The sequence below is a fragment of the Geotrypetes seraphini genome, chromosome 4 (assembly GCF_902459505.1).
Source record: "Geotrypetes seraphini chromosome 4, aGeoSer1.1, whole genome shotgun sequence".
NCBI lineage: Eukaryota > Metazoa > Chordata > Amphibia > Gymnophiona > Dermophiidae > Geotrypetes > Geotrypetes seraphini.
Genome location: NC_047087.1, coordinates 34,586,025 through 34,602,909, shown reverse-complemented (window position 1 = coordinate 34,602,909; position 16,885 = coordinate 34,586,025). Strand labels below are relative to the sequence as shown.

Sequence of the window (16,885 nt, the reverse complement as noted above, 5' to 3'; positions counted from 1 at the left end):
CCTACAGTATGTTAAGCGGGTATTTGCTGAATAACACTCAGGTACCTCTCTAGCATTCATGCGTGTAGATACGGGGACAAATTTTTCTCTGTCCCCGCAGGAACTCAGTTTCCCTGTCCCGTCCCTGCAAGTTTTGTTGCTGTCCCTGTCCCATTCCTGTAAGCTCTGCCTTAACCACACAAACCTCAAAAACATGATTTTAAAGTGTCTGAGGCTTGTGCAGATGAGGACGGAGCTTAGGCATTGGTGGAATGAGGCATTATGACATCACAATCTGAGCTCTAGAATGTTGTTACTTATGATTTTAAAGTGTTTTGAGGCTTGTGCAGATGAGGACGGAGCTTAGGCATTGGTGGAATGAGGCATTATGACATCACAGTCTGAGCTATAGAATGTTGCCGCATATGATTTTAAAGTGTTTTAGGCTTGTGCAGATGAGGATAGAGCTGAGGCATTGGTGGAATGAGGCATTATGACATCACAGTCTGAGCTCTAGAATGTTGCTGCTTAGGATTTTAAAGTGTTTGAGGCTTGTGCAGATGAGGACAGAGCTTGCAGGCATGGGACAGGAAATTGAGTTCCTGCGGGGATGGTGAAAAATTTGTCCCTGTGTCATTCTCTACTGTGGGGCCCAGGGCAATTGCCCTGTTTGCCCCCTCCCCCCCAACAATGGCCCTGTATGTAATACTAATCAGAAGAATGAAGTCTAAACTGAATTCAACCTCACATTTACAGTACAGTTGTCCAAAAATGTGTTACTTTTCTTACCACTTTTGTTTGTGCCATGGCCTTTCTTTCACTGGCTTTATAACAGCTCTTCTGCTTGACTCTCCCTGCTTATATAGTTTTTAGTTTATTTCCAGACTTGCTATACTGCCTTTTTAAAAGGCAGTTTACAATCTAAAAGCAAGATAAAACTGAAAAGAACACCATATCCAGGATAGAAAGATATTACAGTCATTCATATGAAAACATTCAGCCCCCCAAAAAAAATTCACTTTACTCATCAACCTCTATATATCTCAGAAACATTTTGCAATCAGAAATAAGCCTTCCCCAAAAAGTGAGATTTACGTACTATCTTAAACTTCTTCAAAGAAAGTTCCCCTCTAATCGTGTGTGGAAGATTATTCCATAAAAATGGGATCAAGAAGAAAAAAGCTTAGTACCTAGTAGACTCGTGATAGGCCTTTGTTGGTAGGGGAAGTACTAATAGAGAATGACACGGTGACAAAATTCATCACCGTTCCCGTCCCCGCAGATAACCGTGGGAAATCATCTTCATGTCATTCTTTAAGGAAAGAGGGAAGAATCAGAGCATAAATGGCCACAACCACTGACCCGCAAGCTTTGCTTTGAATAATGCTGGCGTAGAAGGACAGAGGATGAAATAGACACTAGAAAATGACATGGGTTTATTTCCCGCGGTTATCCGCGGGGATGGAAACGGTGATGAATTTCGTCACCGTGTCATTCTCTACTAAGTGATTTGAATCCAATAACCTAAAAGTTCTATTGGATGTGTAGGGGATAATCATGTTAACCAGATAGGACAAAGTTCTATGAGTGTAGACACAGAACCGTGAATTGGATATTGGTATTGAACTGGTAACCAGTGGAATATTTTAGAATTAGAATACAATGATCAAATTTATAAGCATTAAACCAAAAAACTATGCAGCTGTATTATGGAGTGTTTGTAATCTTTTCAGTTGAGATTTTGGTATGCTTGTCAAGGCTGAGTTGTGGCCATCAAGACATGAAATAGGAAACAAGTGTGTGAACGATGATTGATCAATAATTTTCTCAAGGAGGAGGAGTCTGTGAAGAGCCAAGAAATCTGTATGTATAACATTGGAGTTATGTTTTGGAAATAAAAAAAACATAGTAACATAGTAGATGACGGCAGATAAAGACCCGAATGGTCCATCCAGTCTGCCCAACCTGATTCAATTTAAATTTATTTTTTTTTCTTCTTAGCTATTTCTGGGCAAGAATCCAAAGCTTTACCCGGTACTATGCTTGGGTTCCACCTGCCGAAATCTCTGTTAAGACTTACTCCAGCCCATCTACACCCTCCCAGCCATTGAAGCCCTCCCCTGCCCATCCTCCACCAAACGGCCATACATAGACACAGACCGTACAAGTCTGCCCAGTAACTGGCCTAGTTCAATATTTAATATTATTTTCTGATTCTAAATCTTCTGTGTTCATCCCACGCTTCTTTGAACTCAGTCACAGTTTTACTCTCCACCACTTCTCTCGGGAGCGCATTCCAGGCATCCACCACCCTCTCCGTAAAGTAGAATTTCCTAACATTGCCCCTGAATCTACCACCCCTCAACCTCAAATTATGTCCTCTGGTTTTACCATTTTCCTTTCTCTGGAAAAGATTTTGTTCTACGTTAATACCCTTTAAGTATTTGAACGTCTGAATCATATCTCCCCTGTCTCTCCTTTCCTCTAGGGTATACATATTCAGGGCTTCCAGTCTCTCCTCATACGTTTTCTGGCGCAAGCCTCCTATCATTTTCGTCGAGAAGGATGTGTCTATTATGAGAAGGATGTGTCTATTATGACACCTAGGTTTCAACCAAAAAGAGTGAAAATAACAGGAGACCAAATGGAACAGCCTGTCATCCAACAAGAAATGTATAAATTAATATCTGAATTTTTGAATTAAAAGCCAAAAAATAGTCTTAAAGACATTTGGAAAATTGAGACAAAGCAGCAGATTTCTGCATCTCAATGGCCATGAATTTGGAATTGGAGGATGAGATGTACAGCATCAGCATCTATGAGACAGACTTAGTTTTTCTTGTTACATAAATCTTTTTGGACCCCTGTTAGGTTACAAAGGTTAGACAGTTCTAAATCTAATAGATGCTGGCAATGTCATCTCAATATAGGGACATTAGATCATTTGCTATATTATTGTCCCTTGATACTCAAATTCTGGAAATCCATTTGGGGGCAAATTATTACAATATTGGAAGTTCCATTAACGCTGTCATATGATATAGTATTGTTTGGAACGATATTATTCCCCAAGAAACCAATCAATGCAAACCAGAATAAATTGCTTCTCATCATGAAAGGAGTAGCCATGCAGCTGATAATGAAAAATTGGAAAAGCTGGAATAACTTAAATTACAGTTTCTGGTGGGAATCCTTATGCCAGATTTATAAATTCGAAAACTTCAGTTCTTTACAGAGGGGACATCATAGCAAATTTAAGGAAATTTGGGGCCCGTTAACAAAATACACCGAGGACATTGACCTGAGACCGATAAGAAAATTGAAGAAGGGAAAGTCAGCGATCCTGGTGGGAGACTCGATATTGAGGCATGTGGACAGCCACATAGCAGGAGGAAGAGAGGATCGACTGGTGACCTGCCTCCCAGGAGCGAGAACCAAGGACATCGTGGACAAAATTGGGAAGGTCCTGGAAGGAGCGGAGACGGAAGAGACCGCAGTAATGATCCACATCGGGACGAATGATGTCAGCAGGAGAGACTACAGAAGAGGCACGCTGATAGAACAGTTCAAGATTCTAGGAAGGAAACTGAAGATGAGGACCCAGAAGATAGCATTCTCAGAGATCCTACCGGTACCAAGGGCAGATGTGAAAAGGCAGGAAGAACTACAATCAATAAATGCATGGATGAGGAGATGGTGTGAGGAAGAAGGGTTCCACTTCGTGAGGAACTGGACAACGTTCTGGGGCAAGAGCAAGCTCTACAGGAGAGATGGACTGCACCTGAGCGTGGCGGGAACAAGACTTCTAGCAAACAACGTCAAGAGAGGAATAGAACAGGCTTTAAACTAAGAGAAAGGGGAAAGCCGACAGTCGACCTAGCGTCGATGATTCGGAAGAAGGTATCCCATGAAGATACTGAGGGGAAAAAAGGCAGGGAAGAAACAAGAGACAAATTACAGGAGTCAACTAACCCAGAAGAGGAGGTTAGAAAGATTGTAGCAAAAGAGAAGACACCAAAGACTGAAGCACAGGGAAAAGAAATGAAGACGACAAAATGCCAGGATCTAAACTGCATATATACTAATGCAAGGAGTTTAAGAAACAAAATGGGGGAGCTAGAAGCCATGGCCAATGCAGAGGACATAGACATCATTGGAATCTCTGAAACGTGGTGGAATGAGGAAAACAAATGGGATACAGCACTGCCGGGGTACAAGCTCTATCGCCGGGATAGGTCAGGTCAGAAAGGAGGAGGAATAGCCCTATACGTAAAAGAAAGCATACAATCGACAAGAATGGACACAGCAGAGATGATCAACAAACTGGAATCGCTATGGGTTAAAATACCGGGTAGGAAAGGGCATGAAATAAAGATGGGCCTATACTATCGTCCACCCGGGCAAACCGGAGATAGCGATAAAGAAATGGATGCCGAGATGAAGCGAGAATGCAAAAGTGGTTACACAGTTGTTATGGGAGACTTCAACTATCCTGGGATAGACTGGAGTCTTGGAAGCTCAAGATGCGCTAGGGAGACAGAATTCCTGGAGGCTATACAAGATTGCTTCATGGAGCAGCTTGTTAGAGAACCGACGAGAGGAAATGCCACTCTGGATTTAATCCTAAATGGACTAAGGGGACCTGCAAAGGAAGTGGAAGTAGTGGGACCGTTGGGAAACAGTGATCATAATATGATCAAGTTCAAGGTTGAAGTAGGCATACCGAACGGAAAGAGAACCATAGCGACATCTTTCAACTTCAGGAAAGGAAACTATGAAGCAATGAGGGAAATGGTAAGGAAGAAACTTAGGAACACTTCCAAAAAATGGCAAACAGTAGAACATGCCTGGTCTTTTTTCAAAGACACAGTGAGCGAGGCACAAAATCTGCACATCCCCAGATTCAGAAAGGGGTGCAAAAAGGGTCGAACAAAAGACCCAGTATGGATGACTAAAATAGTGAAGGAAGCGATAGGCAATAAGAAAAATTCATTCAGGGAATGGAAAAAGGACAAAACTGAAGGGAACCAGAAGGAGCACAGGAAGTATCAAAAAGAATGTCACCGTGTGGTTCGAAAAGCCAAAAGAGAGTATGAAGAGAGGCTAGCCAGGGAGGCACGGAATTTCAAACCGTTCTTCAGATATGTTAAAGGGAAACAGCCAGCTAGGGAGGAGGTAGGACCGCTGGACGAAGGAGACAGGAAGGGAGCGGTGAAGGAGGAGAAAGAAGTCGCAGAAAGACTCAACATGTTCTTCTCGTCTGTATTTACAAACGAAGACACAACCAACATACCGGAACCTGAACAAATCTTCAATGGAAATCAAGCAGAAAAATTAACATCCATGGAAGTGAGCCTTGATGATGTACACAGGCAGATAGAAAAACTTAAAACTGACAAATCCCCGGGTCCGGACGGAATCCATCCCAGGGTTCTGAAGGAATTAAAGGAGGAGATAGCGGAACTACTGCAGCAAATTTGCAACCTATCCTTGAAAACAGGCATGATCCCGGAGGATTGGAAGATAGCCAATGTCACGCCCATCTTTAAAAAGGGATCAAGAGGTGACCCGGGAAACTACAGACCAGTGAGTTTGACCTCGGTTCCGGGGAAACTGACGGAAGCACTGATTAAAGAACACATCGATGAACATCTGGAAAGAAACGAACTTTTGAAAACAACCCAACATGGTTTCTGCAGGGGGAGATCGTGCCTAACGAACTTATTGCACTTCTTCGAAGGAATTAACAAACGGATGGACAGAGGAGACCCCATAGACATCATATACCTTGATTTCCAAAAAGCCTTTGACAAGGTGCCTCACGAACGTCTACTCCGGAAACTGAAGAACCATGGAGTGGACGGAGACGTACATAGATGGATCAGAAACTGGTTGGCGGGTAGGAAACAGAGGGTAGGGGTGAAGGGCCACTACTCGGACTGGATGGGGGTCACGAGTGGTGTTCCGCAGGGCTCAGTGCTAGGGCCGCTGCTATTTAATATATTCATAAATGATCTAGAAACAGGCACGAAGTGTGAGATAATAAAATTTGCGGACGATACAAAACTATTTAGTGGAGCTGGGACTAAAGAGGAATGCGAAGAATTGCAAAGGGACTTGAACAAATTGGGGGAATGGGCGGCGAGATGGCAGATGAAGTTCAACGTTGAGAAATGTAAAGTATTGCATGTTGGAAACAGAAACCCGAGGTACAACTATACGATGGGAGGGATATTATTGAATGAGAGCAACCAAGAAAGGGACTTGGGGGTAATGGTGGACATGACAATGAAGCCGACGGCACAGTGCGCAACAGCCGCTAAGAAAGCAAATAGAATGCTAGGCATAATCAAGAAGGGTATTACAACAAGGACAAAAGAAGTTATCCTGCCATTGTATCGGGCGATGGTGCGCCCGCATCTGGAATACTGCGTCCAATATTGGTCTCCGTACCTTAGGAAGGATATGGCGTTACTCGAGAGGGTTCAGAGGAGAGCGACACGCTTGATAAAAGGGATGGAAAACCTCTCATACGCTGAGAGATTGGAGAAACTGGGTCTCTTTTCCCTGGAGAAGAGGAGACTTAGAGGGGATATGATAGAGACTTATAAAATCATGAAGGGCATAGAGAGAGTAGAGAAGGACAGATTCTTCAAACTTTCGAAAAATAAAAGAACAAGAGGACACTTGGAAAAGTTGAAAGGGGACAGATTTAAAACGAATGCTAGGAAGTTCTTCTTTACCCAACGAGTGGTGGACACCTGGAATGCGCTTCCAGAGGGAGTAATAGGGCAGAGTACAGTACAGGGGTTTAAGAAAGGATTGGACAATTTCCTGCTGGAAAAGGGGATAGAGGGGTATAAATAGAGGATTACTGCACAGGTCCTGGACCTGTTGGGCCGCCGCGTGAGCGGACTGCTGGGCATGATGGACCTCAGGTCTGACCCAGCAGAGGCATTGCTTATGTTCTTATGTTCTTATATGAATGTGAATTATTAATATTATTTCCCTTTGATTCATGAAAGATTGTTATACACATCCAGGAGTGGTGGGGGGTGGGGTGGGGGTGGGGGTGGGTTTAAATAGCTGTATATTATTTTGTGGAATAGAGTGCAATATGTTATATTACTTGATTGTTCATCTGTTTGCACTATGTATTTGATTTTAAAAATTAATAAAGAATAATTAAAAAAAAGAAAAAAATGTATTTTCTTGGTTCAATACTAATTTGTTGTCATGGTACCAATGTACCATTGGCTTCAAGCATGTTTGTAATGAACCAAAATAGGGGATGTCAGACAGACAGGGTATACAGACCAGTACAATGTCATTTGGTATAGAAATGAGGGGGAACTACTGAATTCCAGAATAACAGTAGGTAATGGACTAATAAAGATATGAAAAAGCAGAGGAGCAAGAATTGAGTGCTGTGGAACCCCACAAGTGAGATGGTGAGATGGAGGCGATGGAGGACTGAAAAAGAGCGATTTTTGAGAAAAGAGGTAAAAACCATGAAAGAACTGTTCCCCCAATCCCAGATTGAGAGAGAAGACGATCATGGTCGATTATGTCAAAAATTGCCGATACGTTCAAACGTAGAAAGTATTTCCCTCAATAAAGCTGAGCTAAAATCTCTGTACTTTGAACCGGGTCGGGTCCGGTCCACATGACCATTAGGACCAGTTATTGGATACATTATTGTAGTTTATGTAATTGCTTTATATGTGGTTTACATGTTTTTAAGAACTTTTGCTTTTCAAATAAACTCCTGCACTCTGTACATTGCATTATTGACTATTGCATTGGCTACTGGTGGAAGCACGAGTAATATTTAAATTCTCTTGCATTTGCTTTAAGCTAGTGTGGGGACTGGCCCCAATCTACCTTCTGTCCCATTTCATGCTATACAGCCCTACGAGGATAACTAGCAATTGCAATTTATTCATCTATCCTAAAATCAGATACAGATCTTTTTTGGACAGGACTCTTGCATTTCAAGCAAGTAAGCAACAATCCTGGTTGGGTAGTTACATTAGTGGAGCCATGATGTCCTATGATGCATTTCGAAAAGAAATTAAGACTGTTTGATAAATTTAGTTCTTAACTGAAGTTTTATTGATGACAAAAGTTTTACATTGTGTATATACAGGAAACATGTTGTTGTACTTTTTTAAACTTTGTATTTCGCTGAGGGGCTCATAATCGAAAGAGAAAAACGTCCAAAAACCGGCCTAAGTCGGCACTTGGATGAACATTTCTCAAAAACGTCCAAGCGCCGATAATAAAACCGGGTTTTGGACATATTTAAAAACGACCTAGGCCTTCATAGTGCCGCTCAACGTCCAAAGCTAAATGGGGCATTTCGGGAGGCATGTCGAGGGCAGGAGTTGGGCGGGACGAGGGCCGGTTTAGACTTAGTCGTACAGCATGTATAACCAAAAGTTATACACCCGACGATCGACGTAACTTGGACATTGTGACTTAGACCATCTAAAACATGGTCTAAGTCACAAAAACCCACCTAAACTCACCAGATAAGCACTGAAAACACATAACACCGAACCCCACACACTACCCCAGTGATCACCAACCCCCTCCCACTTCCATAAAAATTTTATTCACAACTTTAAATTTCAGCCTCCAGACCATCATCAACTGGCTGCCTGGCATAGGAAAGCCTAGTCATCCAGCCCAGAGGTAGCTTAAATCATCTTGGGGGTGGGTTAGGGACCCATAGAGAAGAGGACCTATGCCCATAAGCCCCTGTAATCACTGCATTGATACTGAAACATGTGCACTGCCCTATACACCCCAAAACCCTTTTTTACTGGCATATAAGTGGCTCCTGCAGCCATAAGGGCTATTGGGGTGGTAGATAGGTGGGTCTAGGGGATTCTGGAGGTGGTTTGGGGGGCTCACCATCACCTATAAGGGAGCTGTAGTGAGGAGAAGCCATGGCACCCTTTTTGTGAAGTTCACAGCAGTGCCCTGTAAGGTACCCCACTATTTAGGTGGCATGTCTGGGTGTGCAGTCCATCACTTTGCAGACCCCTCCCACGTCCAACAAGGCTTGTTCTAGGCGTTGTGGACTTGGACGGAAAGTTGGATGGAAATGTGGTATGAAGATGGATGATTTAGTGGCTTGGACGATCAGATCGGCAGGACGTATAATTAGACGATTTTCGAAAGTCAAAAAATGTTGGATGTATCTTTCGAAAATGTGTTTTAGGCTCTTTTTAACTTTGGACGACTTGTGAGATGGACGTAAATGGACTTAGACGTCCCTTTTGATTATGCCCCTCCATGTGTCCAGCTCTCTTTTGTGTAAACTGCCTAGAAACTGTCTGATTGAGGCAGTATAGAAGAATAAAGTTATGTTATGTTTTGGTTTTGTTTTAAACGTTCTAGGATTGCCATGGATTTAGAGTATGGGGTTCCTCAATCTGCTTTAAAAACTGACTGAAGATCACGTGTTATTAGATAAGAAACATAGATTAGATATGAGACAGTAGTTTTTGGGCAGAAAAGGATCAGATATCGCTTGCTTAAGAATAGGTCAGATGAGCTTTTTTTCCATATGAAGGGAAAAGATACCCTCGAAAGACTAAAAGAAATCAAAGTCAGTGCTAATGGCAATAAACAATGCATAGATAATTTATACAAGGAAGATGGAAATGGATCTAAAGCACAATGTGAGCAGAGGTCAAAACACAGTCAGCTCAACCACTGGATGAGAGGAGCACTGGCTCAGGGTTCCAGTAATAAAAGGTGCCAAAATCCCTAGCCTCTTACATCAATGCCAGTACCAGTCCAATGGCTAAGTGTTTCCTTCTCTCTGAAGGGCATAGAGAAAGTGGACAAGGACAGATTCTTCAAACTGTGGGGAACCACAAGCACTAGGGGTCACTCGGAGAAATTGAAAGGGGACAGGTTCAGAACAAATGCTAGGAAGTTCTTTTTTACCCAGAGGGTGGTAGACACATGGAACGCTCTTCCAGAGGTTGTGATAGGCCAGACCACAGTACAGGGGTTCAAGGAAGGTTTGGATAGGTTCCTAAAGGATAAAGGGATTGAGGGGTACAGATAGAAGCAGAGGTAGGATATAAAAATGTTCAAATCATTTCACAGGTCAAAGGACCTGGTGGGCCGCCGCGGGAGCGGTCCACTGGGCGGGATGGACCTCTGGTCTGACCCAGTGGAGGCAACTTCTTATGTTCTTATGTTCTCCCCTCCCCACAGGTATGGCATCTCTTTCTTACTCTCTTCCCACCACCCCAGTCAGGTCTCTCTCTCCCTCCCTGTGCATCTGGCATTACTCCCTCTTCCTCTTCCCCCCCCCGAACCAGAATTGCTCCTTCCCCCTCTTCCTTCTCTGCCTGAAGACTTGCAAACTTGTCATGGATTGTTAGCAGTAGTAGCAGCATCAGCAGCACGAAACTAGGCAGCCCATGATCTTCCCTCTGTCACTTCCTACCTATAGGATATTGCAACAGAGAGAAGACCAAGGACTACCTGTTTTCACTCTGTTGTTGCTGGCAATCCATTGCAAGTTTGCAGGACCACAGGTGGGAGGGAGAGATGCTGCACCAGTGGAGGGTGAAAGAGGGAAAGATGCCAGATTTGCAGGGAGGGGGGAGATGGAGGGGAAGGGAAAGAGAAAGATACCAAACTGTAGGGAGGCAATGGGACGAGGCGGGTGGAAGGGACTGATGCCGATATGGGAGTTGGGGGAGGGTACCACAATCCTTTAAACTGACCCTGTCAAAAAGAAATATATATGCGTTATTTTACTCCTCTGACTTGAAAAACCCAGGACTGCCTCCACTGAGTACAGCAGTAAATAAGTGGAAAAAAAAATGTAAATTTTTAACCATTATAATATATGGATTTTAAGACAGCTGATAATACACAAGTAACATGTATTCAGCTGTAAATCACTATCCAAATTATCCTTCCTAGTACTTTATCTAATTATTAAAGAATGCATTCTTTAATGATAAAAGCAAGTATAGTTAGCAAATATTCCATAATTTTAGCTCAACAAACCTTAGGCATCAAACGTATCCTAGTATTTAAAACCATACAATTCATTTGCAGATATCCTGTTTTCCATGATTTATTCTGCTTGAACAAAAGCAGGATGTTTGATCAGCATGTTTTCCTGACCAGCGTTTTCAGGCCTAGGGGGGAGGGGGGGGGCTGTAATTCTGAATATCTGCCCCGGATGCAGGAAAAACTGGTTCCAGCTCTGGCCTGCGGCGTGAATGGCTATGGAAAAGCACGGCCTTTCAAACTACGGGCCAAATCTGGAACCGATTTTTCCTGCATCAGGGGCAGATAATTAGATTTACAGGATTTAATAATTTGAGCTTGTTTTACAAGTGAGGGTAGGATAATGGTTACAAGAAACAATGGTTCTCGTCTGACCTGCCTGAGTCAATCAGCTAAACTGGAATGGGGAGACAGCAGACCAGTGGCCAGAAGCTGGGGTAGTAATAAGAGAGCAAGCAAAAGTCACTTTTCCACACATCATATGTCCATATATCATATATCCTTCTCCCTGCTTTTAAATTTGCTACAAAAGACAATTCAAGAAAGTTACATAGGTCTTCTATAGATAACCCCCCACTCCCACTGCAGCCAATATTGGTCATTCAGTAATACTGTTATAACTGATATCCAAGTTTCCACATTATTCTACGTTATTTTATTGCCCAGTAAACCCAGATGAAAACAAATACCCAGTTTTCATCATGCTTCCAGGTACACAGAGTGCTACCACAACCTGACCATAATTTCATAGGGCTCCTTTTACAGAGCCGTGCTAGGGCCTTAACGTGCGGAATAGCACACGCTAAATTACCGCAAGCGCTAGCCGTTACTGCCTCCTTTTGAGCAGGTGGTAAATTTCCTAGCGCGCGCTAATCCGGTGCATGCGATAAAACCGCTAACACGGCTTTGCAAAAGGATCCCATAGTGTTGGTGGCAGTAGGGAAGTCTGAATTTCATTGCTAGTACTTCTAGATCCAGAAGTACCCTCAAATCATAGTTGACCTCTGGTGACCACACAATGAGGGATCCCGACTCCCCCCTTTTATGGTTTCCTATTTATCATTTGATATACTGCCTATCAGAAAAATAGCTATACGGTTTACAACAAGAATTATAAAAGTATATATGGTAAAGCAAAAATGAAAACCAAAATTATGTAAGATCAAATAAAACGGGGGATTAAAAATGGACAAGAACAGACATTGGAAGAAGGAAAGAACAATGGGGAGTAAAATTACATCAAGATATAAATAAAACAAAAGTGATGAGAGGGGATGGAAAAGCACGAGAGGAAGTGGGGGTCGCTTCTAAGGAAGCGTTTGTTGTTCTCTGTTAATGTATTCGTCCATGTTTGGAGAAGAGGAGAGATCTCAGGTGATGTACGGTAGTCGTCCTTGAAGAGAAAGGTTTTGACTTTGGAATGGAATGGACTCCGCTCACTCAAGAAACTGGATCTGAATTATACTACATAACTTTTTGGGGAAAAAAAAAATTGAAAACTTTTATGATTTTTAAAACTTTGGAATTCTTAAGTCGGTCTTATCTTTTAAGCTATCCGTGCCAAAATTTCCCAGTAACTAACTGGCTTCTTCCCTGAAATCCACGACGAACAAGAGCTCTGGAAATTACAGAATTTAAGAAATTTTCATCACACAATTAACTGAAACTAAAAATTTTCATCATATGATTAATTGCACAAAGCGCCCCCTTAACATTATGAAGTTTCTGAGTTTTAAGGAGACATTTCAGTGTAGGGATGCGTTAGAGGTCAATTAAGGCCTTGGGATTACTTAAGTCAATAATCTCTGGTCCGAGCAGAGGGGTTGGACTGTTCAGTAGATCTTTAGGAGGTACATTAAAGAGCAATTAGGGGAGAGGTAAGAGTTGCAATTAATTTAAGGATAAGCCCTGATTCTAGGGACCACTGAAAAGTTCTTAACCCAACCAAGAAGAGAATGATGTGGAGCTATGAAACTTGCCAGCTATTCCACACTTTTCTTGACACTTTTTTATTTCAATGAAGCAAATGCATCTAGTAAATGGGCACAAGTATAGGGAAACCAAGCCATTGTGACATCACCAATGAAGTTGGTTCTTAGGCATTGGTGGAATGAGGCATTATGACATCACAACAGGAAAAACTGCTGAAAAGTTCTCAGCCCAATCAAGAAGAGAATGATGTGGGGCCATGAAACTTGCCAGCTATTCCACACTTTTTGTTACAGTGATTTGAAATGAAATGGAAAGTTTCAAGACAAGTCTGGCTCCACATCATTTCTCTTCTTGGCTGGGCTGAGAACTTTTCAGCGGCCTCTTGTTAACACACATTAGCCTAGGAATTAACAAGTGTTAAGTTGATTTGCATGTGGAAAGTTCTTTTATTAAAAAGAATGTGTGAAATGAACCAAGAAAAGTACAAAAATCAGAAAAAGTCTAAACAACCCTCCCCCCCCCTTTTTAAAAACTGTAGCACAGTTTTTAGCGCAAGCTGCGGCAGTAACAGCTCCTACGCTCATAGATTTCCTATGAGCATCGGTGCTGTTACTGCCGTGGCTGGTGCTAATAAACGAACCACAGTTTTATAAAAGGGATGGGGGGAATGAAAATGTTTGCCTTTGCACACCCTTAATATCTTATATGTGAATAGTAGAAATCCTCCGCCTCCTAATCATAGTTAGAGATTAATTACTTCTTTTGTCGCCACCTCTAAACCAACTGCTAGATTATCTTATTTGAAGCATAGAGATCTACGTTATTTTATTGCCCAGTAAACCCAGATGAAAACAAATACCTTTACTCGGTTTTCATCATGCTCCCAGGTACACAGAGTGCTACAGCAACCTGACCACGATTACATAGCGTTGGTGGCAGGAGCGAAGTCTGAATTTCATTCCTAGCACGTCTAGATCCAGAAGTACCCTTGTCCTGGCTCAAATGATTTGTCCAGATATTTAGGTCCTTGCGAGAACGTTATCTGTCTTCTACCAGTATTATATATTAGACTCTTGGCTTAGTGTCTGCTTTATGGAATCTGTGAGGTGATGTGACATGGTAGCAGTTAATGTTTCTGCCAATATACCGTGATGACAATTTTGAGAGGAAAATTAGGGCAAAATGTGCAAACTTTCACAGTTGCTTCTTCAAAAAATGTACAAAATGTCAAAAAATGACTTTTACAACTTACTTCCTGTTTTACTAAGGTACGCTATGCGTTGTAGCGTGCGCTATATATACGCTCGTGCTAACCGCTAATGCGTCCATAGACTAAGATGCCCGCGTTAGCATTTAGCACACGTTAAAACACATAGCACGCCTTAGTAAAAGGAGCCCTAAGTAGCAGTAAGTGTGCACAATGTACTGGGTGGATTTATAGTACATATATTATTTATCTGTTTGCATTAGATTACAAATTACAAGAAGTGGGGATATTCTACATTTTTAAAGTGCTAGAAAATGCTAACAATATTATTTAACATAATCATGTTTCTTAAACTTCTAAATACACTTGCTTTTATAAATTCTGACACTTATTACTCAGTGAAACCTGCTCTCTGTTAACATGCTATTCAGTTTAAAAGCAAACTATAACCCGGTTTTCTGTAGTTACTGTACAGTATATCTACCAGAAACTCACACCTTCTATCAACCTCACTCGCAATCAAAAAGAAATTCCCTAACAGTTTTCAAAGTAAAGCTTGAATAAATCCAGCACTTCCTAAATCCTTCATTGACTTACCTGATTGGAAAGGATTCGTAGCTCGTGAACGATACGTAGAATGATCCAGCGATGTATAGAAATTATTCCCAAATTTTTACCGTTGCGCAAAGAGTAAAGGAAAGAGTTTATTAAGAAATGCTGGGAGTGTTCCACTTCCCAGAATGTCTAAGGTTGTCCAGCTGGGAGCCAGCCTATTTCCCACCCTGCAGGCTTCCTGTTATTGTTCCACACTGTTGTGATGCCAACAGTGAGATAGGAGAGTGGAGGAAACCAGATAAAGTGAGAAGAGTTCCACTGCCAGACCACCTTAAGATGGGCAGAAAGGAGTATGAAGCTGTACAAAAGTCGAGACAATAATGCAGAAGTTGTGGAGGAAAAGTGATAGGCCTCCATTAACACCTGGATTACGGGGGTGAATACTTTACAGCAGGGGTGTCCAATGTCGGTTCTCGAGGGCCGCAATCCAGTCGGGTTTTCAGGATTTCCCCAATGAATATGCATGAGATCTATTTGCATGCACTGCTTTCAATGCATATTCATTGGGGAAATCCTGAAAACCCGACTGGATTGCGGCCCTCGAGGACCGACATTGGACACCCCTGCTTTACAGCAAGTGTTACAGCAATAAACTGGTCTTTCTGCCGTAAGCCCATAGTTTGAGACTCACTTAATCTTATAAAGAAAACTGTTTCCTTTTTATTATATTAAAGGTCCCTCACTCCTTGGGCTATGACTAGGGTTACCATATGGCTCCAAATAAAAGGAGGATGGATTGAGACATCCGGGTTTTACTTCTGCTGAAAGCAACGGAAGTAAAACCCGGATGTCTCAATCAGACCTCCTTTTTCTGGAGCCCTGTGCTATGTATGACGACACCTTACTGAGCATGTTTTCCTTGGTGATGAATAATACAGGGTGTCCACAAAGTTTCTTTACAATTTCAAAAAAATTACTAAAAAGGCAATTTATTTATTTATATATTGAATTTTCTATACCGTTCTCCCAGGGGAGCCGAGAACGGTTTACATTCATTTATTCAGGATCTCAAGCATTGATGAGATATGTTAATCAAATTTGTCCTATGTACTCGGTCGCTATCAAAGTTTGTAATCACATTGCATTTGGGTATTTTTCAGGTACCCTGTCGATGAAAGAGAGGCTGTTGAATAAACCTCTAAAAAAGTGGCTACTCCTCAAGAAAAGGCACAGTGTGCATCGTGGTTTATTGAAACAAAATCGGATACGCAGACTCAGTGAAACTACAGGACTAAGGGCTCTTTTTACAAAGGTGCGCTAGCGTTTTTAATGCACGCAATGGATTAGCGTGCGCTAGAGTGCGCACTAGCCGAAAATCTACCGCCTGCTCAAAAGGAGGTGGTAGCGGCTAGCACACGCGGCAATTTAGCAAGCGCTATTCCGTGCGTTAAGGCCCTAGCACGCCTTTGTAAAAGGAGCCCTAAGTATGGAAAACATCCACCATCACGTCCGTCAATTCGTGCATGGCACATGAAATTTATGGAGACAGGGACAGTATTAGATAAAGAAAGGAGTAGATGACAAAGAATATCGGAGGAAAACATCGATCGTGTGAGACAATCCTTTGCTCATTCGCCTTCAAAATCCATCCATATAGAGGTGTGTTAAATGAGGCAAAAAAAAACTTCAATATCTACTCCTCATTTTGTAATAATTTCCACAGATTTGTCTATTCATTGTTTTTTTTTTAAAATAAAATCTTGAAATTGTCAAGAGACTTTGTGGACACCCTGTATATCTTAGATGTTACCCCTGGAAGCTTTGTTTAGCTTGATCTGTTCCATCTTCCATCCACTGCCACAGTCTCACCTTACAAGAGTAATTTTGTAAGGGGTCTAGGACAGTGTTTCACAACTCAGTCCTGGAGTACCCCCTTTCCAGTCCGAGAATCTCATTAGAATCTCGGAGAGAGCGGAAGCCAGAAGGCCTTGAGCATGCGCAGATGCTCAAGGCCCAACAGAGATCACCGGCAGGTGCCAGTCTCCTTCGGCACCGGCACCGGCACGTCCTGTGGGTTGGTGCTGTGTGCCAGTGCCCGATCGCAGTAAAGGTTTGGGCAGGCGGGCAATGCCGGTTCTCGGGGGTGGGGTGGAAGCATGC

The 16,885-nt window shown here is 42.3% G+C and overlaps 1 protein-coding gene across 1 annotated transcript in view; it reads right to left on the bottom strand.

Annotated features, from left to right (window-relative positions):
• The window catches only part of CDH5 (cadherin 5), a 66,578-nt gene extending 51,688 nt beyond the window's left edge, over nucleotides 1-14,890 (bottom strand). The window contains exon 1 of the mRNA XM_033940151.1: nucleotides 14,768-14,890. The gene's annotated coding sequence lies outside the window, so the exon portion shown is untranslated. The remainder of the gene's footprint in view (nucleotides 1-14,767) is intronic.
• Nucleotides 14,891-16,885: the final 1,995 nt, after the last annotated feature.